We start from the raw sequence: 23,057 nt of genomic DNA, 5'->3' as shown, positions 1-23,057 counted from the left end.
ACCAGGCAGCGGATCAATACTCTTAATAGAAAGATGCTGTTTCCATTACCACAAAAACTTGTGCAAGCAGCCAGCTGCTGAACAAAAAGCACAGTTCTCATCAGGCCTATTCCTAACATGTCTCCATTCCTTTCGGATGGAACATTTTGTTTGGATGGGCAAGTAGAAGATGCTTGGGTGGGGGATGGCATTTAAAATAACAAGGGCTGAAATTGTGGTTCAGAGGTAGAGCGCAGAGCGCTCTCCTAGCATGCTTGAGGTACTAGGGTCAATCCTCAACACCACATTGAAAAAATAATAAAGATATTGTGTCCACCTATAACTAAAAAATAATAAATATTTTAAAAAGTAACAATTAAGAAGCTTTAATGACAGAAAAAGTTTTAAAGACAGAGCTAAAATAAATTTCTTTACACCTACAGGATGCTTATCATTTACCATCAAAGCCATCTGCTCATATGCGATCATAATGCTATACTTGATGCTTTATAAGCTGCCATGACATTAAATGTTTATGTCACAGTTACACACTTAAAAGACTAAAATGCTACACCAAGAGAGTATGAAAAAGAATGAAAATTAAGCATTGGCGGAGAAATGGAGGAAAGATGAAAGGAGAGAGGAGACAAGGAAAACACTACCTTTTTTTAAAAGTCATTTTTAAGAAACAAAATTTTATAACATTGTGTTATTTCTAAATTTGCTACAAAAAAATTTACTCAAAATAGAGCATTTTCATGTAGTTATTAAATTTATCTTTTCCATCATTATGACTGAGACAACAAAATAGAGTTGAAAAATAATTAAAAAGGATGGCGATCTACCTATACACAGTGGTACTAGCAACCTGTGGTACCAGAGGGATTGAACTTTTCTCTAAAACCAATTCTCCATGTCTTTTCTTACACTATTTCTTTTCAATGGACTAAAGCTGCAATACATCCTATCTAGACTAGCTTTAATCATTTTCACAACTATGGTTGCTATGACAACAGGATGCAGTTTATCTGTGCTGTTTTCATTTTCCCTATTTGAGTTGCCATAGCAACACAATCATTCTGCCTTTTTTCCAATATAAAACAACTTTATTTTAGGGCTGTATTATTAAGGACACTGGATTTCCCCATGAAGAAAACAAATAGCACAGTTTATAAAAGAATTTTAATTAAATATATAATAACTAGTTTTAAGATCTTTGGGGGGAAGAGTTACTTTCATAAGGACTTTCATCATATAAACACAAACATTGACGAATCCTGAAATCTGCTGAAATATAAAGACTGTTTTACCATTAGTAGTGACTGATTTTTGTATAGACTTTGACAAGCAAAAGATAGCAATACCATCATGATTATGAGCTGTGGGAAAGTGTCTGTTAATATCTGACCCAAGTAGAACAATCAAGAATAAAGACAGTTCTATTCTACTTACTTCGCTGTAGTAATTCAACATTACTTGTACCAAAATAGAGCTGTGGGCTTTATACTAGCTAAGCACCGATTAAAAATATACCACTTATTCAAGGATTTTTGTGATAGAATTCTGCACAAAATCATCAAGTTCAAATACACTTACAACATAAAAATTTATTTATAAAAATTCACATTCATGAAAAAGATTAAAGAAAATCAATTACTGCTCAAAATTATTAAAGTATTTTGATAACTGCATCACCATATCCATTACTAGGACTATTATGTTGGGGCACGTGACCATAGAAAGTGCTTTTTAAAGAGCTCTCAAACAGTCATGAACACACATATACACATACTTTTATAAATATTAATATATTTAAGGAAAAAATATGTAAATGTTGCTAAATTTTCCATTAGTTCCCTACAGGCATACAAAAGATTATTTACAATATTGTAGTATTTTTACAGGATAAAACTAATTTTCACATATTAATGTAACAAGACCTATTTTAATTTTAATCACATCTGAGATAATTTAATAAATTTTGTAGTGTGGGGTGAATTGTAAAATATAATTTAAATAAACTTGAGACTCAAAAACAAATTTAAGGGGCCTGGGGATGTGGCTCAAGTGGTAGCATGCTCGCCTGGCAGGCGTGCGGCCCGGGTTCGATCCTCAACACCACATACAAACAAAGATGTTGTGTCTGCTGAAAACTAAAAAATAAATATTAAAATTCTCTCTCTCTCTCTTTCTCTCTCTCTCTCTCTCTCTCAAAAAACAAAACAAAACAAAACAAAATTTAAGGTCTTTCATAACAATAATTTTCTTAAGTTCCTTTATTAAAGGAAAAAACAGCACTGCTATTTCAAATTTGGAAATAACATTTAAACAGTTTGTATTTTAGCCATTTTTTTTTTCTTTTTAAGAGAAAGGTTTAACCCAGCTACTTGATCAAGACCTTTTCTGTCCTTAGCCAGACACCATGGTACATACCTGTACCAGCAGGAGAATTGCAAATTCAAAGCCAGCCTGGGCAAGTTAAAGAAAACCTGCCTCAAGGAAAAAGGGGGAAGGGAATTGCAGTGGTAGATGTAGTGGTAGAACACTTGTCTAGAATACAGGTGGCCCTGAGTTCAACCCCAAATACTGCAAAAAATAAATAAACAAATCAACAAACAGGATTTTTCTTTAGTATCTTATCTATCTTCCAGAAAACGCAAAATTTTAATATAATATCAAAAATGAGCAGCTCCAACAAGAGGGAAGTTATATTAGAGGTAACAAGGGAAGGTAATAGCAGCAAAGCTGTGTAAAGAAAAGGTAAGAGATAGGCAAAGACAAAATAAATTCTAATGCTAGTTAGACCCTCATGTGAAAATTAATTGAACTGAACTAAATAATACAAAGCACTTCTCTCTCCAACCTGCTTCAAACCCCCACTTTGTGAGGCCTAAACTTCCCTAACAAACACTACTTTGCAATGATATCTAAATAGCTGAAGCCAGTAGAACCTAAACTATAAGCAAGATGATGTAGTTGTATTATAATGCAGTAAGGTGAATTTAGGTGCTAATGCTTTTGGAGTCACACAGGCAGGATGTTTGTGGTACACTATAAAAGGATCAGTAAATTACTTGTGCATGTATGTCCCAATATTCTAACTTACATGACTCATCCAGAACATTCCTTTGAAAACAGCCTCTGGCCAAATCTCCAGGGTTTCTGTGTGAGTGGGCATGCATTCCTACCTGTGCTATATCTGTTACACCTGCTGAAACTCACTGGTCAAATTGTTATTCCCATCCCGATCTGACATGTCTGACCATGTACTCCATAGAAAATTGCAGTCTTTGGGGACAATCACCTAACACTCTTCTCAAGAATGAGTTATGCCCTGTCCAGACCGGTAAGAATTTTAACCTTTTCTCTCTCTGGGTTAGGACTTTCTTTGTTTCTCCCTTCTGCTCCTAGAGTAGAGGTAGTCTTTGGTTTTACTCACAGCTAGTCAGTCTGACTCTGTATTTGTGGCAGGGGGAAAGCAGAAGAAATCTCCTTTTCTGGGGGGGTGCTGGGGACTGAACTCAGAGGCACTCGACCACTGAGCCACATCTCCAGCCCTATTTTGTGTTTTATTTAGAGACAGGGTCTCACTGAGTTGCTTAGGGCCTTGATTTTGCTGAGGCTAGCTTTGAACTCGACAATCCTCCAGCCTCAGCCTCAGCCTCAGCCTCCCGAGCTGCTGGGATTACAGGAATCTGCCACCACGCCCAGCCTTTTGTTCTTAAACACTACATAATTATCTCTTAAAATATCCAACTTTAAAGATTTTATTTAAAAATAACTGTATTGACCAGAAGGATGAAAAAGTTATAATCCATTTAAGTATGATGTGTCAAAATGCATTCTACTGTCATGTATAACTACTTAAAACAAAGAATCTTTTTAACTTTAAAAAATAACTTGCTACTCAAATCATTCCAAATTGAAATAATGCATTATTATAGAAAGAAAGAAAGAAAGAAAATAGGTAAGTTTGGTGGGTGTAGTATCACATGCCTGTAACCCCAGCTGCTTAGGAGGCAGAAGGATTGCGAAGTCCAAGACCGGTCTCTACAAACTTAGTTTAATCCTGTCTCAAAAAATAAATAAATAAAAAAGAATTGGGAGATGTAGCTCAGTGGTAGAAAATTTTCCCAGCATGTGTGAGGCTCTAGGTTTAATCTGTAATACCAAACATATGTGTGTAAGTGTACACAAACAGACACACACACATACACACACAGAACTCTGCATTATTCTGGCTATGCTTGTTCAAAGGATAAAGGATTAATTTTCTAATTTAAGGATCTTTTAAGGATATATGAAATTTGAAAAGAAACTGAGAAAAAGAACTCAACTCTGCAACAAAGATGTATTTTCATCCCTTATATTAGACCAGTTGGTTTCCAAAGTAGGTTATGCATATGCCAGGAGGCAGGCAAGATAATCCTTTGGGGCATAGGGAAGAAAATATTAGAACTATAATCCCAGTGACTCCAGAGGCTCAGGCAGGAAGATTGCAAGTTTAAAGCCAACCCAGCAACTTAGCAAGGCCCTCGCTAACTTAGCAAGACTTGTCTCAAAAAAGAAATAAGAAGGGCTGGGGATGTGGCTCAGCAGTTAATTGCCCCTTGGTTCAATCCCCAGTACAAAAAGAAAAAAGAAAGAAACTTGCAAATTAAGTTTGTAGCTAAAAAAAAATTTTTCATCTTTTCTAATGTTTATTATGTAGACTGAACTAGGTAAAAGGTCACATAAGAACTAAGTTCAAACAGAGGGCTGGGAATTCTGCAACACAATGGGATAGGCATTGGTGCCCTCCTTCATTCATTCTTTTTCTATTGCAAAACCTACAGTGTACCTGGTATTTAGCCAGATATTTTGGCACATGCCTGTAATCCCAGCAACTCAGGAGACTGAGGTAGGAGAACTCAAAGTTTGAGGTCAGCCTCAGCAACTTGGTGAGATCCTATCACAAAACAGAAAATTAAAAGGGCTAGGGATGTAGCTCAGTGGTAGAGCATCCCTGGGTCCAATCCCCAATACCACCCCCCCCAAAAAAAGAATACTATCTAGTTTAAAATAAAATGTCAACTGATGACCCTTCTTAATTTCTCTACACAAGCCCCCATTTGTTATTGTAAAGAGTAAAAGCAATATTGAACTAACCATCAGTGAAAAAAATGGGCCAAAAAAAAGTGTCAATACAACCATTTGGGCATGATTTAAACATACACAAGTGTTTATGTTTACCCTAAGTGTAAATACTATGCCTTAATATAGTAGTAGCTAATCATGGCAAGGCATGAATAAAATTTGCAAATTTGTAAATTGATAAAATATTTAGGATGGATACTTGAAATATTTTCTGAAGGGTTAAGAGACTATTGTTCTAGACAGCAAGTTTCTGGGATTTATATTTTAAAGAATTTAGCATGTTATGCTACATGACAACATTGCTATTTTTATAGAGTCTGAATAAACTCAAACTAATACCTGATAAAACAGAAGTAGGGTCTGGGGTTGTGGCTCAGCAGTAGAGTGCTTGCCTAGCACATACAAGGTGTTGGGTTCAGTCCTCAGCACCACATAAAAATAAATAAATAAAATAAAGGTATTGCATCCAACTACAATTAAAAAAAAAAGAAGCACTTTGTGAAGTTTGAACTAAGAAAGCTTAAACCATGCTAAGAAATAAGGACAAATTTCCTTTTTGCATTTACATGATGATTGACTCAGGACAATTTATTAACCTAAAATGAAGAAACAAAGAACTCTACATGCAGATAGTACCATGCTGAATTTATTTTTTTGGTACCGGGTATTGAACACAGGGGCACTTAACCACTGAGCCACATGCCCATCCCTTTTCTGTATTTTATTTTAGACAGGGTCTCACTGAGTTGCTTAGGGCCTTACTAAATTGCTGAGGCTGGCTTTGAATCTTCAATTTTCCTGCCTCAGCCTCCGAGTTGCTGGGATTACAGGCATGCACCACCACACCTGGCTTAATACTATATTTCAGATAAACTCCATTTAGCTTGTAAATTAAGTCTCTAGTTCCAAGGATCACCAAACAATATATTCTGAAGTAGTAAATTTCAAAAAAGTAGTTTTCCCACCTGAATATATTTCTTTTTGAGATTCATTTTTCTAATTCAAAAATATGTTAAGAGCTTCAAATTATACTATTTTCTAAGCCTAATATAACTCCTTAAATATTTATAGTAGTTGAATCACAGAAGGAGCAGTAATTACCATATAGGATAAACAATAATCTACACAAATTGTTCAAATCAAATTTCATGCCATACCAAGAAATCCTGGTTATATCCAAACTACTTTCAGGACAAGTTCTTTAAGCAATGTTCTTATAAAAATCAAGAGTAAAACTTTTAAAGATGATAGAGAACCATTTATATTTACCTCTATCCTACAATCATCAAAATACATATCTGAGCCAGGCACAGAGATATACACTGTAATCCCAGTGATTTGGGAGGCTGAGGCAAGCGGGGTTGCAAGTTTGAGGTCAGCATCAACAACTTAGTGAAACTCTGTCTCAAAATAAAAAACTAAACATGTCTAAGGGTGCAGCTCAGTGGCACCCCTGGATTCAATCCCTAGTACCAAAAATAAAAATAAATACATATTTGAGGGACTAGAGGTATATATACTCAATGGTATAGTGCTTGCCTAAGCATGTTCAAGGCCCTGGTTTAATGCCCAGAGCCACCAAGAAAAAAAAAAAAAATTCAATTGCCCACAAGACCTAAAAAACATATAATTAATCTGTTTCAACTGACATGACCCCTTAGACAGTAATTTAAAGCCACTTGGGACAGAAAAATTAGAAACAAACGCTAGACAGTTGCTTTAAAAAAAAAAAAATCATATGGGGCTGGGGTTATAGCTCAGTGGTAAAGCACTTGCCTAGCATGTGTGAGGTCCTGGGTTCAATTCTCAGCACTGCATATAAATAAATAAATAAATAATATAAGTCTATTGACAACTAAAAAAAAAAATTATCATATAGAGGAAGGTGAAGTAGCATGTTCCTGTAATCCCAGCTACTCCAAAGTCTTGAGGCAGGAGGATCTCAAGTTCCAGCCAGCCTGGAAAACTTAACAAGACCCTGTCTCAAAATTTAAAAAAATAATAATAAGGGCTAAGTATGTAACTCAGTGTAAAGAGCCTCTGGTTTCAACAGACAGTACTGGAAAAAAAATTATATGGGACATCAAAATGATAAACACTATTGTTTGATTTACTCCCTACAAATGGGAGAATAGGCAGTTTATCTTTAGATTCCATTTTATAAAAAGAGAAACTAAGAAATACTTGCTTCTCATTTTATAAAAAAAGAAACAAGTATTTGCTGCCTACCATGTGTCATGCACTAGGCTATAATAGAGGGGAAAATAGACAAAACTTTATCTTCAAGGTGTTTATTTTCAAGTAGAAATAACAAAGTTAAGCAGCATTTGCTTTAGAGTGCTGATACAAAGTATAAGGAATAGGGCCAAACAAAACAAAATAAAACAAGACCCCCAGGATCAGAGAAAACACCAAATGAAAAAGCCTTACAATGTTTTTGCAAGAGTTCTACAAAAGTCCCTTTTTTTTTTTTTTTTGATACTGAGGATTCAACTCGACACTGAGCCACATCTCCAGCTCTATTTTGTATTTTATTTAGAGACAGGGTCTCTCTGAGTTGCTTAGGCCTTGCTAAATTGCTGAGGCTGGCTTTGAACTCACAATCTTCCTGATTCAGCCTCCCAAGCCGAGCACCACTACACCTGGATATATCTGCTCATTTTTAAGAGTACTTCATTACACTTTTTACTGATATCTTGTATGAACTGTAGCACATGGGATTTAGAAGATAAAATTCTAACCAGGTTTTTTGGTCAAAGTGTAATACTGATCTAAAATAATAATAATAAAAAAAATACTCTTTCTTGAATGAGCTAACTAGATGGATGGCATTCTCAGTGTTGATACCTTAAGAGGATGCAGAAAAAGAGAAAATGATAAATGTTTCCCAGGTCTCCCAGAACTGCAGAGTATAAATAACTGAACATGCTGACAGTGTTTAAGGTTGACCTTGATAGAAGAGTTTATTTCAAATGCTCCTAGATGTAAAGTGCACTCACTAGGGTAAATTGACCTTGCTAAACATTTGCTTGGTATTTCTTTAATAAAGCTGATAAAAGTAGAAAGATCCTAGAAATATCAGTAGGCTAGTAATCAAAGATTTAAGTATATCTATCCACATATTTCTGACAAATAAAATTCCATCATTACAGACAGGGATAAACTGTGGCTGTTTGCCTTAGTAGCTAAGGGGAATGAGAATATTAAGAAAAGAAAGTTCCAGGAGGAGGGGTTTTTTGTTTTGGGTTTTTTTTTTTTTTTTTTTTTGGTTTTGTGTGTTTTCTTGTAATAACCACCAGCCAAATCATCTCTCTCTACATTTTCCCTGACACTGCAAAACAACATAACTCAACATTTCATTAGCTTCTCAAAATGACATTTTACGATGAAGCTGAGACACTTAATAAAAGTTATGGGGCTGGAGTTGTGGTTCAGTGGTGGAGTACTTGCCTAGCATGTGTGAGGCGCTGGGTTTGATTCTCAGCACCACATATAAAAAATAAATAAATAAAGGTCCATCAATAACTAATAAATTTTTTTAAAAAAATTCACAACTAGTTATGCGGAAATGATAATTATCAATACCAATGCCTTTTTAAAAAAAAACAATAATTCATGCAACAACCAAAAAATAAGGCTAGTTCAGGGTTACCATATCACAATGGATATGATTTAGGGATCACTGAATCTTCTAAAATTGTGTACAAAAATGTATGCTCATGTGCATGACTGGGGAAAGGATCTTCTAGCATACAAAAGACTTTCAGGGAGGTCCATGATCAAATAAAGGTTAAAAGAAGCCTTGAATTAGTTGATTCCAACAAATTCTTAAAACTTGTGATTCCCCATGCCTATCTGGTGATATTTTAGACAAGAAAGCTAATAAATGACATACTTAAGAAAATGGTGTATACTTTGTTTCCTTCTAATTAATTACATTTACTCTTAATCCAAACTCAATAAAATCAGTTTCACTTAAAATAAAAAAACTTTAGGAGCTGAGTATGTAGCTAAGTGGTAGAGCAAGACCCTGGTTTTGATTCCCAGCATCAAAATAAATATATAAACACTATGGTTTCAGTTAAGCAATCAAAATTCAATATTGTCCTCCAATTTCAAATCTTCTGTATCTTGTCCTCAGATTATTTCCTCACTTTTTTTTTTTTAATTTTTTTTTTTTTAATATATTTTATTTTTTAGTTCTCGGCGAACACAACATCTTTGTTTGTATATGGTGCTGAGGATCGAACCCGGGCCGCACGCACACCAGGCGAGCGCGCTACCTCTTGAGCCACATCCCCAGCCCTATTTCCTCACTTTTTAAAGCCTCTCTAAATACTGAATTTTTGGAAGGAAAGGGTTTGAACCTCAGGGTCTCAGGCACGCTAGACAAGTGCTCTATCACTGAGCTAAAGTATCCCCCCAGTCCTTTATATACTCAAATTTTAACTATATTTAATTTCTCAATAAATCTCTTCTTGAGATCTTTTCCACAAGGAACAACTCTTTCTAGATCCCGAGTACATTTTCAAATCAATTGAAAACAAGATCTTTCTTTCCTAATGCTAATTAATTGGGGCTATTAGTACAAATTCATCAATCCCTGAGCCTTTAGGGAAAAAAACAATTAGTCAAATTCTAGTCTGGCCAAAATTTGGTTAGTGATTCCCACCCCCAGCTCATAAATACATATTTAAAAACACACACACACACACAAAAAAAAACTTACTAATGAGAATTGTAATTTACACCAACTACTCATAAGAAATTATAGTTCTGCTGACTGGCAAGTAATTTGCAAAGGCAGATCAGTTTAGCTACATAAAATAAATATCCACCTGCACGTACTAGCACTAATCAGGGCGTGAAATTAAACTTTTTATTTGAAAAGAAATAGCTGCTTCAAGGCTGTGATTTAGTCTGTAAAGTAAATATTAAGGTCATCCTCTTCTTCCTGATGCATATAGAATTTCTAATAGAGGAAGCAAGGGAGGAGGACCAACTGGTTAATTTCTATAAAAGTGAAAATATCTCTTTAAGACACAACAAATTTGCTACTCACTTTATTAATAGCACAAACAACTGAACCAAGTTGCTGAAGAGTATGCAAAGATGATTTAAAAACCCGAAAACTGATTGGGGCACTATGGCGCATGCATGTCTGTAATCCCAGTGGCTGGGGAGCCTGAGGCAGGAGGATCTCAAAGTTCAAAGCCAGCCTCAACAATGGCAAGGCACAAAACAACTCAGTGAAACCCTGTCTCTAAATAAAATACAAAATAAGGTTGGGGATGTGGCTCAGTGGTCAAGTGCCCCTCAGTTCAATCCCCAGTACTCAAAAATAAAGAAAGAAAAGTAACTTTGAAGCATCCAATCATTTTTATTCTGTTTCTGCTTTCCTCAGCTCTTTTCTATTTATAAAGTCAACCTATCCTTGGCTTAGCTCATTGGGACACTCATTCTATTTTATAGAAAAGTGTTGCCCAATTCCAGAATTGCAAATAAAAGTCAATGAAGATCTTTAAACTAAATTTATTGTAATTTTGTCTTTTAACAATAGCTTTAAAACAAAGACATCTGGTGAGTACACTTTTATAAAATCATCAAATATAATATTATCAATAATGTTAACAAACTGACATGAAGTACTTTCAAAAATGACACACTGAGAAAAAATTCACAACATATATTCCTGCCAAAACCTTTTAACCTGAATCTAAACATAAGGAAACAATCAGATGAATTCAAATGAAGGATATCCTGTAAAATTACCACAGACTCTTCAAAAATATGAATTTCATGAGTAAAACAATGTTATAGAACTGCTGTAAATTAAAGAAGATTAAAGAGACATTATATATAATGTGATTGGATTATAAATTTTAAAAAGAAAAGAAAAAACAATGTAAAGAACATTACTGGGACAAGTGAAGGACTATGACTATGAACGATATATTAAATGATAAAATGCTATCAGTATTAAATTTACTGGTGGAATCTTATATTGTGATTATAAGAGAATGCTTTCATTCTTAGAAAATATAAGCAGAAGTAGAGGTAAGTATTGCATGTGTGCAACTCTCAAATAATTTTATAAAGAGAAGTATAGATAGCAATATACAAAGAAAAATCAAATGTAGAAAAATTTTAACAATTAGCCAATCCATGTGAAGGATATATTAAGATCATTGTGCTTTTCTCACCATTTTCTACAGATTTGTAAAAACACTAATACTACTCACACGTCTCTTCAAAAACATATTTCTCCCAAATAAATCTAAAGATAATACAAATAAAAGAAAAAATACAGATGTTCTTGGACTTATGATGGGGTTATATCCTAATCAAATCCCTCGAAAATTGAAAAAAAATAATTAAGTCAAAAATGCATTTAATGCACCTAACTTACCAAAGATCATAGTTTAACAGCACAATACATGGTTAAATTCATGGTCACATGGGCTGACTGGGAGCCGCACAAGAGTGTATCACAAGAGAGTCTTACTGAATATAACTAAGGAAAAGATCAAAATTCAAAGCAGGGTTGGAACTGAATACACACTATTTCATACCAACAAACAAATCCTAAGTCAAACAAACTGTCATAAATTGGGGACTATCTGTAGTTCAAAATGACAAAAACAACTACAACAACAGCTACTCTAAGATGAATGCTAATTCTAAAGTTCATTTATAATTTATATTTACAGTACATTCTGACACTAATTTTATGCATATACTCTTACTGGATCCTCAAAACAATCCAATAGACATAACAGTTGTTATTCATCTTAGAGGTGAAGAAACTGAGGAACAAGGTTAGTATAGCATACTGGTTAAGAGCACTCACTCTGGGCCTAGAATATCTAAGATGGAATACCGGCTATACCATTTACAAACTGAATAATTCTGAAAAAGTAACTTACTCTCTCTTTTCCTCAATTTCTACATTTATAATTCAGGATAACAGTACTATATACCTAATAAGTCAAGAGAGATGAAACTGAAACCAGGTCTTCTTGTCTCCAAATCCTGTGTAATATCTACTATGCCAATAGTGTTTCAATCATACAAGAAAACAGAAAAATAATAATGATGAGGTCTTTACAAAAAGGTTGTGCACATTTACATGACTAAATGCACAAATAAGAAAAGGGTGCTAACTAAAAGAAATTTTATACAGTCCAACTTTTTAAAAATTTTTTATTTATTTATGACAGCAGAATGCATTACAATTCTTATTGCACGTGTAGAGCACAATTTCTCATATCTCTGGTTGTATTCAAAGTATACTCACACCAACTCATGTTTTCATGTACTTTGGATTATAATGATCATCACTTTCCACCCTCATTAATAACCCATGCTTCCTCCCTTCCCCTCCAACCCCTCGGCCCTATCTAGAGTTCGTCTATTCCTCCAATGCTCCCTTCTCCCTATCCCACTATGAATCAGCCTCCATATATCAAAGAAAACATTCGGCATTTGTTTTTTTGGGACTGGCTAACTTCACTTAGCATTATCTTCTCTAACTCCATCCATTTTCTTGAAACACTGGCCAGAGCAATTAGACAGATGAAAGAAATTAAAGGGTTATACATAGGAAAGGAAGAACTCAAATCATATCATATTTGATGATATGATTCTATACTTAGAAGACCCTAAAAGTATACAGTCCATTTTTAAAACACATTAGCCAGCAGGCAGCACACACATGTAATCCCAGCAATTTGGGACGCTGAGGTGAGAGGATCTCAAATTCAACATCAGCCTCAGCAACTTAGCAAGACTCTCAAGCAACTTAGCAAAGCCCTATCTCAAAAAGAAAAACGGACCAGAGACGTAATTCAGTGATAAAGCACCCTTGAGTCCAATCCACAATACAATAAAAAAAAAGAGAGAGAGAGACAGAGAGAGAGAGAGAAACATAACCTTAGATGCTTACACAGTTTATAACTTTCAAATATTTTCACTACTTACAATTTCACTTAGTCCTTATAACAACTCTTTGATACAAAAGTAGGTACTGTCTTTGCTTTCCAGATAAGGAAAATGAAACTCAAAAAGATTCATGCAATTTATTCAACACCTTAACGACTTTTAGAAAGTAGAATCAGAGAATCAGGTCTTGTTTCCATCATAGCACATTGTAAAATTTACATTCTCATCTAAACTAAAATGATTATGAAGTATTTCAAAGAAAACATACTAACCAGACAGGTAGAACTCCTACACTATCAGTTATACACAAACAACAAAAAATTATCACTAGTCCATTCAACAAAACAGATGTCACTTTGCAGAGCTTTGATATTTTTCTTAAATACCTTTGAAAACAAGGATCAAAAAATATGAACTCTTATAAAAAGGTCTTTATTGTATTTTTATAGCTTATTACATACCTTGTAACAATCATTTTGTTAAATGTGAATGTCAGTTTTATTTTCGGTCCCTTTTTTCCTGGCTATTTACAAGCTTTGTAAGAATCGTTCCTTAATTAAGTCTAAACATAGTTTTATATAAATGGATTCCTGGAAATAAAACGTTCAGACTTAAGAAATGATTGTTACAGAGACTGTAACAGGCCGTAAAAAAACGAATGCCACTTTAAACAAAGATTTCTCATTTTAATTAAAAAGATAATCATCAGAACAGTCCTACACTTAACAGAAGCATTTAAAGAAGCTTCTCTGGAAAAAAATATGGAGTATCTTACTCAGGCTTCTGTAGTATAATCCCTAATATATTTAAATGAAACTTTCAGTGATCCAATAGTAAGAATTATAATGTACTATATCTTCATTTTAAAAATACAATAAGAGAGAACAGGTCTCCAAATCAGATAAATCTCATTCTAATTCTTTTGGGGTGTTTTATTATTTATTTATTTATTTATTTATTTCGTGCCAGGGGTTGAACCCAGAAGGCACTTAACCACTAAGCAACATCCCCACCTCCTTTTTATTTTTTTTATTTTTAGAAACAGGGTCTCCCTAAGTTACTTAACACCTCACTACATTGCTGAAGGCTGGCTTTGAACTTGAAATCTTCCTGCCTCAGCCTCCCAGGCCACTGTGATTACACGTGTGCCCCACCACACCAGGTTCATTCAAATTATTTTTTTCAACATGAATGTTTTCAAAAGATGATATTTTCACACAAGATATTGGTAGAACCCATTTAAGAAGATTTAGGAGCCAAAGCTGGGCATGGCAGTGCACACGCGTCATCTCAGGGATTTAGGAGCCTAAGGCAGGAGGATTACAAGGTTGAGGCCAGTCTCAGCAACTTAGCAAGACTCTCAGCAGCTTACTGAGACCCTGTTTCAAAATAAAAACAAGGACTGGGGACATAGCTCAGTGGTGAAGTAATTCAGAGTCAATCCCCACTACCATAAAATAAATAAATAAATAAGAATATTTAGGATCCCTGGCGAATATAATCCCAGTTGACTCAAGGTAAGAGGATTTCAAGTTCAAGCCCAGCCTCAGAAATTTTTGGAGTGTATGTCTCCAAAAATTAAAAAAGGGCTGGGTATGTAGCTCAATGGCAAAAAACTCATTTTCAATCCCTAGTATTGCCACCCCAAAAAAGAAAAAAAGGACACTAAGGAAATACTTTTTAAACATGACTACATATGAACATGACAAGGATTATATAGTTAGTTTGAGGGAGTATGGGAATTTTTTTTTTGGGGGGGGGGGGGTTGGACATCCAACCCAGCACCTTCCACATGTGAGGTAAGTGTTCTACCACTGAGTCACATCCCCAGCCCTACAATTTGTTGATTCAGTTTGTATGTATCAGGTTAAAAAAAGAGGGGGCATATTCAGAAGACTATCAATTAAAGGTGATACCCGGACCTCTATAAATAGAATGTCTACTCCCAAACTTGATAATTGAAGCAGTCCATTCTGATTCTCTAAGTGCCAAGCCTGAGAATGGTTGAAAGATGTGAAAAACTGTTAAGAAGCACTGACTGGATAAGGCAGGACTCTTTTTCAATTAATTCATCTGACTAACTTTTGAACTGTTTTTAACTCAAATCATGCAACATTCCAAGACAGAATGAAGTAGATCTATGAGCTATCATTATAGTTAACTGCAACTTGAAAATCAAATATATTAATGTTCTTCTACTTAGGTCATCTTTTTTAAATTAACTGAATACTAAAATCTGAATCATTGCTTGAAAGTCTACAGTAATATATTACTGGATCATTTGGAAAAAAATAAGAGACCCAGAATAGCCAAAGCAATCCTTAGCACAAAAGGTGAAGCAGGAGACATCACAATACCAGACCTTAAACAGTGCAATAGTAACCAAAACAGCAGGGTATTGGCACCAAAACAGACATGTAGACCAATGGTACAGAATAGAAGACACAGAGACCAACCCACATAAATACAGTTATCTCATACTAGACAAAGACATCAAAAATATACACTGGAGAAAGTTTAGCCTCTTTTCAACAAATGGTGCTGGGAAAACTGGAAGTCCATAAATAAATTAAACCTCTATTTCTCACCATGCACAAAACTCAAAGTGGATGAAGGACCTAGGAATTAGACCAGAGACCCTATACCTAATAGAAAAAAAAATAGGCCCAAATCTTCATCATGTCAGATTAGGCCCTGACTTCCTTAATAAGATTTCTGAAGTGCAAGAAATAAAATCAAGAATCAATAAATCAGGGGCTGGGAATGTGGCTCAAACGGTAGCGCACTCGCCTGGCATGCGTGCGGCCCGGGTTTGATCCTCAGCACCACATACAAAGAAAGATGTTATGTCTGCCGAAAACTAAATAAATAAATAAAAATTCTCTCTTAAAAAAAAAAAAAAAAAGAATCAATAAATCAGATAAATTCAAACTAAAAAGCTTCTTCTCAGCAAACAATCATTGAGGTAAAGAGAGAGCCTACGGTATGGGAGCAAATTTTTACCACAAGCACAGATAGAGCACTAATCTCCAGGATATAAATGATCTCAAAAGACTTAATACCAAAAAAAATAAACGAACCAATCAATAAATGGGCTTAGGACTGAATAGACACTTCTCACAAGATATACAAGCAATCAACAAACATATGAAAAAATGTTCAACATCTTTAGTAATTAGAGAAATGCAAATGAAAACTACTCTATCTCACCCCAGTCAGAATGGCAGTTATCAAGAATACAAGCAATATTAAATGTTGGAGAGGATGTGGGGGGAAAAGTACACTCATACATTGCTGGTGAGACTGCTCATTGGCACAACCACTTTGGAAAGCAGTGTGGAGATTCCTCAGAAAACTTGCAATGGAACCACCATTTGACCCAGCTACCTCACTCCTCGGTCTATATCCAAAGGAATTAAAATCAGCATATTATAGTGACACAGCCTCATCAATGTTCATAGCAGCTCAATTCACAATAGTTAAACTGTGGAACCAACCTAGAAGCCCTTCAACAGATGAATGGATAAAGAAACTATAGTACATATACACAATTAAATATTACTTAGCATTAAAAGAGAACAAAATTATGACATTTGCAAGTATATGGATGGAGTTGGAGAATATTATGCTAAGCGAAGTAAGCCAATCCCAAAAAACTAAAGGTCAAATGTTTTCTTTGATTAGTAGATACTGATATCTATGATGGGGGGGGTATAGGGGTATGGGAAGAATGAAGTAATTTGGGATTAGGCAAAGGGGAGGATGGAGGGAGATTATGAGAGTAGGAAAGATGGTAGAATGATATAGACATCATTACCTTAGGTACATGTATGATTGCACAAATGGTGCATCTCTACACCGTGTACAACCAGAGAATCAAAATGTTGCGCTCCATTTGTGTACAATGAATTAAAATGCATTCTGCTGTCGTGTACAACTAAGTAGAACAAATAAAAACAATAATAATAATAAAAAACATATATTACTGGAAACTGCTTCAAAGTAGACTTTACTTTCCCAAGGAAACAAGCTATAATGGAGAAGCGATTTCCTAACTGAGAACTTGGTAGCAAAGAAAGTGCTGATGTGACTAACACCATCATAACAAAGATTCAATAACTATAAAACTCTACAATCATTAAAAAGTAAGAAATTACATTCTAGTTTCCATAAAATGGGAGTACCATGCTGGTGATCAGCAAGTATGCATTCAAAAATGTACAAAGCACAATTCTTCCATGTGCACTCATTAAACAAATTTAACCTCAAGCTAATAACAAAAATAAACACTAAACATTTAATTACCAATCACTTAGCTTTGCTTCTTATAATACAGACTGCTGTTTAGGGTGATATACAAAGAAGGGAGATGAAATAGATGGGAATAAATAAATGAATTAGTCAAAAGAAAGCCTTCATTGTATCTAAACTATTTGCCAGAATAAAGTTTCAAAATCCTATTATGCATTATCAGGAGCAAGAGATCAGTAGCTGTTGACTAAGATCATAATGATCTTGATCACATTGGTGTTTCTCATTTATTTTTTGCTTTATTAAAACAGAAATTAGGGCTGGGATTGTGGCTCAGTAGTAGAGCGCTTGCCTTGCACATGTGAGGCACTGGGTTTAATCCTCAGCACCACATAAAAATAAATAAATAAAGGTAATGTGTCTATCTGCAACTAAAAAATATTTTTAAAAAAAGAAAAAAAATTATGGAAAGAGGAGGTAAAATGTAGACCAATCACCAAAAAATATTATAGGATGATGAGACATTTTTCTTTTTCATTTGCCCATCTCTTCAGCTTATTAAAAGCCACATATTCTACTTAAGACTAAAGGCCACTTAAATAAAATAAAATAAACCCTATAAAGTAACTCTCATCTTCAAGGTCACAGGACTTACTTGAAACTATGCTTTTATGTGTGTGTGTGTGTATGTGTGTGTGTGTGTGTGTGTGAGATATTGGGAATTGAACACGGGGCATTCTACCACTAAACTATACTCCCAGCCTTTTTTATTTTTTATTTTGAGACTACCTTTCACTAATTCCCCAGACTGGCCTTAAACTTTTGATATTCCTGCCTCAGCTTTCTGAGGCACTGGGTTACAAGCATGCATTATCATGCATTTCCTTATTTGAAACTTTGTAAAGGTATACACTATTAAAATATTCACAAAATTTTTTTCATAAAACATTAAATTTAAGGCATATCAAATACTTTCTTCTGATAACCATTATTATTTTTGGTACTTAACCCTCAATGAATAAAAGCATCAAGAACTGAGGCATCTTTTGGAGAAATGCAAATTAAAACCACAAAAAAATATCACTATACATCTATTCATTAACTAAAATAACAAATATTGATCATTGCAAGTACTACGGACGCCAGTCATATTTTACTTTTCTCAAGAGTTCTTTTTCTTCATTTGTCCTATCCTACTCCCAGAAAACTATATTCATTCTCTCCAGAATCTTTCTCAAATGTCTGTCTTCCTTTTCCAGATATTTAATACATTAGCACAAGTCCACAATGACTCTTGCTTACAACCTTTAAATGGTGTACCTGCTTCTGTCTATTCTCCCCACTCCTCAATCTAATCCACTCTAAATCAAATAATTAGTTTTAGTTTTTGTTTTTTGTAGTACTGAAGAATGAACATGCCAGGCTAGCACTCTACCTCTGAGCTACATCCCCAGCCTTTATTTTTATTTTGAGAGAGGGTCTAGCTAAATTGTTCAAGGCTGGCCTTGAACTTGCAATCCTCTGCCTCAACCTCTCCTGCCTCAGCCTCCCTAGTAGCTGGAATTACAGTGCACACTGCCACACCTTTCTTTGCTGTTACAGACCCCAGTGAGAACTAGATTCAAATGTAAATTACAGACCTTTCAGGGAAAATAAAGTATTCAACAGGTTTATATCTAGTCTTGGGGTCAGAGACTTCAGATTAAAAATCTTTTCACTATCAGCAACAAATATTTTTTTTAAATTAGATACTTTTAAAAAGAAGTATCTAAATACATCCAAAATACCTGAGAACAAATCTTCTCTCTCTCTTTCGATCTCTCTCTAAATAAATCTAAAACTTTTTTTTTTTTTTTTTTTTTTTTTTTTTGCCATACTGGGATTGCACCACAGGTCTTGTATGCATGCTAGGCAGGCACTCTACCAGCTACATCCCTTGCCCTTAAAACAATATAAAACTCTGTACCTATGTACAAAGTTTCTCTATACAGAGATTTTTTTTTAATTTTGGGGGGTTATAGATAAATACAATGCCTTTATTTTATTTATTTTTTATGTGGTACTGAGAATTGAATCCAGTGCCTCACACATGCTAAACAAGTGCTTTACTACTTACTGAGCCACAACTGCAGCCTTTATACAGAAAAATATTAAAGACCTAAATAAATGGAAGGATATACCATTTTCGTGGTTACAAAACTCGGTAGTGTTAAGATTTCAGTTCTCCCAAAATACATAGGTTCAGTACAATTCCAATGAAAACCATAGCAGACGTTTTATGGAAATTGATAATTCTAATACATGTGGAAATATGAAGAGCCAAGAATTGGCAATTCAATACTGAGGGTGGGGGGTTGAGGGGCAGGAACATACAACCACATGCTAGGACGGTTATAAAAAATATAGTAATTAAGAAAATGTGACCAGGTACAGTGGTGCACTGTTGTCATCCCAGCTACTAAGGAGGCTAATGCAGGAGGATCTCAAGTACCAGGCCAGTCTAGACAACTTAGCAAGACCCTGTCTCAAAATTTTAAAAAGCTGGGAATATAACATAGTGGTGGAGTACTTGCCTAGCTCATGTGGGCTCTAGGTCCAATTCCTAGTACCGCAAAAAAAAAAAAAAAGAAAGGTGTGATATTGACAAGAAAACATAGACCATGATATTGAACACAGAAGTACACACCTGTAAATCCAGCTACTCACAAATTCAAGGTCAATCTGGAAAACAGAATCACACCTTTAAAAAAAAAAAAAACAGGATGGAGGAGTGTTTGCTTAGTATGCACAAGGCACCAGGTTCAATCTATGGTACCATAAACACATAGTTTTACAGAAGCAAATTCACACACATAGACACCTCATATATGACAAAAGTGATCAATCTCTTCCATATCTGATTGCTGAATCAGTCAGATATAAAAAGGGAAAAAAGAATGATTCTCACATTATACATAAAAATTATTTCCAGACAGACTACAGATCTAAATTGTAAATATAAAACAATAAAGTTTCTCAGGATCTTGAGGTAACTATAACATCATGTTCATAGCAGCACTGTGAAGAAACAGCCCCAGTGTCCAAAGACAAATGAGTAATACAGTATGGGGCTGGAGTGTACTACAGTGTTAGAGCATGTGTTTAGCATGCATAAGGCCTTGATTCAATCCCAAACAACAAAAACAAATTAAAATAAATAAAACATGATATAGACACACAACAGACTATTATTCAGCCATATAAGAAATAAGACAATACTTTAACAATGGGTGAACCTGTAGGACACAATGCTTAGTGAAATAACACAAATACTGCTTGATTTCACTTATATGAAATAACTACGGTAGTCACATTCATAGAACCAAAATAGAGCAGTGATTGTCAGTAGCTGGGAAGGAGAATTGGAGAATTATTGTTTAGTGGGTATAGAGTTTTAATTGTATAAGATGAAAAAAATTCTGGAGATTGGTTGTATAATAATGTGAGTATATTTAACACTATACTTAATGGTACACTTCAAAATGGTTAAGATAGGGCTGGGGTTGTGAATCAGCAGTACAGCGCTTGCCTAGCATGTGGGAGACACTGGGTTTGATTCTCAGCACCACATAAGTAATAAATAAATAAACAAAATTTTAATAAGAATGATTAAGACAGCAAATTTTACATTATGTGTATTTAACCACGAGATTATTTTTAATTTTTACATTTACACAATTGTGTTTATGTGTATTTATTTTTAATGATCTTGAGATAAGCAAAGATTTCTTAAATAAAAAAAAGTGCTAACCAAGTAGCCCAGAAAGGTGGCTCACTCCTATAATCCCACTGACTCTGGAGGCTGAGGCAGGAGGATCACAAGGTCAAAGTCAGCCTCAGCAACTTAGCAATTTAGCAAAGTTCTGTCTCAAAAATTAAAAAGGGCTTGAGATGTGGTTTAGAGGTTAAGCCCCTCTGGGGGTTCAATCCCTGTACCAGAAAACAAAAAAATTGCTAACCAAAAAGAAATAAATTAAAAGCTAGACTACGTTTTAAAAAAAATGCAGATCCGATTCAAGTCTGAAGGAGGGCCAAGGAACTCGCCTTTTTTTTTTCTTTTCTTTCTTTTTTTTTTTTTTTTTTTTTTGTACCAGGGATTGAACCTAGGGGCTCTTTAGAGCCACATCCCCAACCCTTTTTTTATTTTTTATTTTGAGACAAGGTCCCTCTAAATTGCTTAGGGCCTCGGTAATTGGTGAGGCTAGCACTGAATTTGCAATTCTCCTACCTCAGGCTCCCTAGCCATTGGGACTACAGGCCTATGCTACCACACCCAGTGAAATACATTAATTTTAAAGGAGCAAACTGATGGATGTCACCTTAATCAAAAAACAAAATTATAAGAAAAATAAAAATCATGTGTCACCTAATAGAAGATAATAAATAAAATGTAACATCACTTCTTTAGTATTTCTGCCCAAAATACATAACCTAGGTGAAATCATGAGGAAACATTATCAGAAAATCAGATAAACCCAAATTATTTAGAAAACACTGTACAGAATAACCAATTTATAATTTTTTAAAAATATATACTATGAATTAAACTCAGGGGCACTTTACTACTGAGCTATATCCCCAGTCCTTTTTTGTTTTTTATATTGAAACAAGGTATCAAGTTGCTGACGGGTCCTACCAAATTGCTGAAGCTGGCCTCCAACTTGCAATCCTCCTGCCTCAGCCTCCAGGAGGGAGAGTTGCCAAGATTTTGGGTCTGCATTTTTGCACTCAGTTCCAATTTATAATCTTCAAAAGTACCATCAAAGAAAGACTAACAAACTGTTCCCAGATTGACAGAGACTAAAGGGATAAGACAACTATATTAAATGTGTGATTCTAGAGAAAATCCTCTTGTTATAAAGTACATTACTGGCATAATCAACAAAGTTTGAACAGAATTTGAGCATTAAACTTGCATCTGTTAATTTCCAAATTTTGATAGTTATGTAGAATGTCTTTTGTTTCCCACACTCCCCCCAGTACTGGGGGGTTGAACCCAGGGCCTAATATGTGCTAGGAAAGTACTCTACAGTGAGCTACATCACCAGCACAACAATGTACATTTTTTGTAGAAAATACACATTCAAAATTTTTTTAAATGTTTATTTTTTAGTTTTAGTTGGAAACAATACCTTTATTTTATTTATTTATTTATGTGGTGCTGAGGATTAAACCCATGGCCCTGCGAATACTAGGTGAGCACTCAACCACTGAGCCACAACACCCCAGACCTCAAATATTTTGTGGTAATACTGACAAAACAACTTACTCTCAAATGCATCAAGAAAAAAAAAAAAAAAAATGTTAGGCTGGGGTTGTGGCTTAGTTGTAGAGTGCTTACCTAGCATTTGTGAGGCACCAGTTTTGATTCTCAGCACCACATATAAATAAATAAATATCCATCAACACCTAAAAATATATATTTTTTAAAAAAAATGTTAATGTAGGATTGGGGCTGTAACTCATGATAAAGCGCTTGCCTCTCATATGTGAGGCACTGGGTTAGATCCTTAGCACCACATTAAAAATAAATAAAGATAACTGTGTGTTCATCTACAATTAAATATATATACACTAAATATATATACACTAAAAAAACCCAGTGGGCAAAATTAAAAAAGGAAAAAAATGTTAATTGTATTCAGAATTCTTCTGTAATTCTGAGGCGAACTCAAAATAAAATATTAAAAAAAGAACTACACTGTGGGGAT

General features: G+C 34.7%; 1 protein-coding gene across 7 annotated transcripts in view; it reads right to left on the bottom strand.

Moving 5' to 3' along the window:
• Btrc (beta-transducin repeat containing E3 ubiquitin protein ligase) overlaps window positions 1–23,057 on the bottom strand; it is a 188,432-nt gene that overhangs the window by 152,640 nt on the left and 12,735 nt on the right. Inside the window, exon 2 of one of the 7 annotated variants that reach the window (XM_076834111.1) lies at window positions 19,994–20,047. The exons of the other annotated variants lie outside the window; for them this stretch is intronic. The gene's annotated coding sequence lies outside the window, so the exon portion shown is untranslated. The remainder of the gene's footprint in view (window positions 1–19,993; window positions 20,048–23,057) is intronic. 7 annotated transcript variants of the gene reach the window in all.

This window comes from Callospermophilus lateralis, chromosome 15 (genome assembly GCF_048772815.1).
Source record: "Callospermophilus lateralis isolate mCalLat2 chromosome 15, mCalLat2.hap1, whole genome shotgun sequence".
Classification (NCBI taxonomy): domain Eukaryota; kingdom Metazoa; phylum Chordata; class Mammalia; order Rodentia; family Sciuridae; genus Callospermophilus; species Callospermophilus lateralis.
Note: the sequence above shows the minus strand (reverse complement) of the source record. Positions and strands in the feature narration are given on the sequence as shown.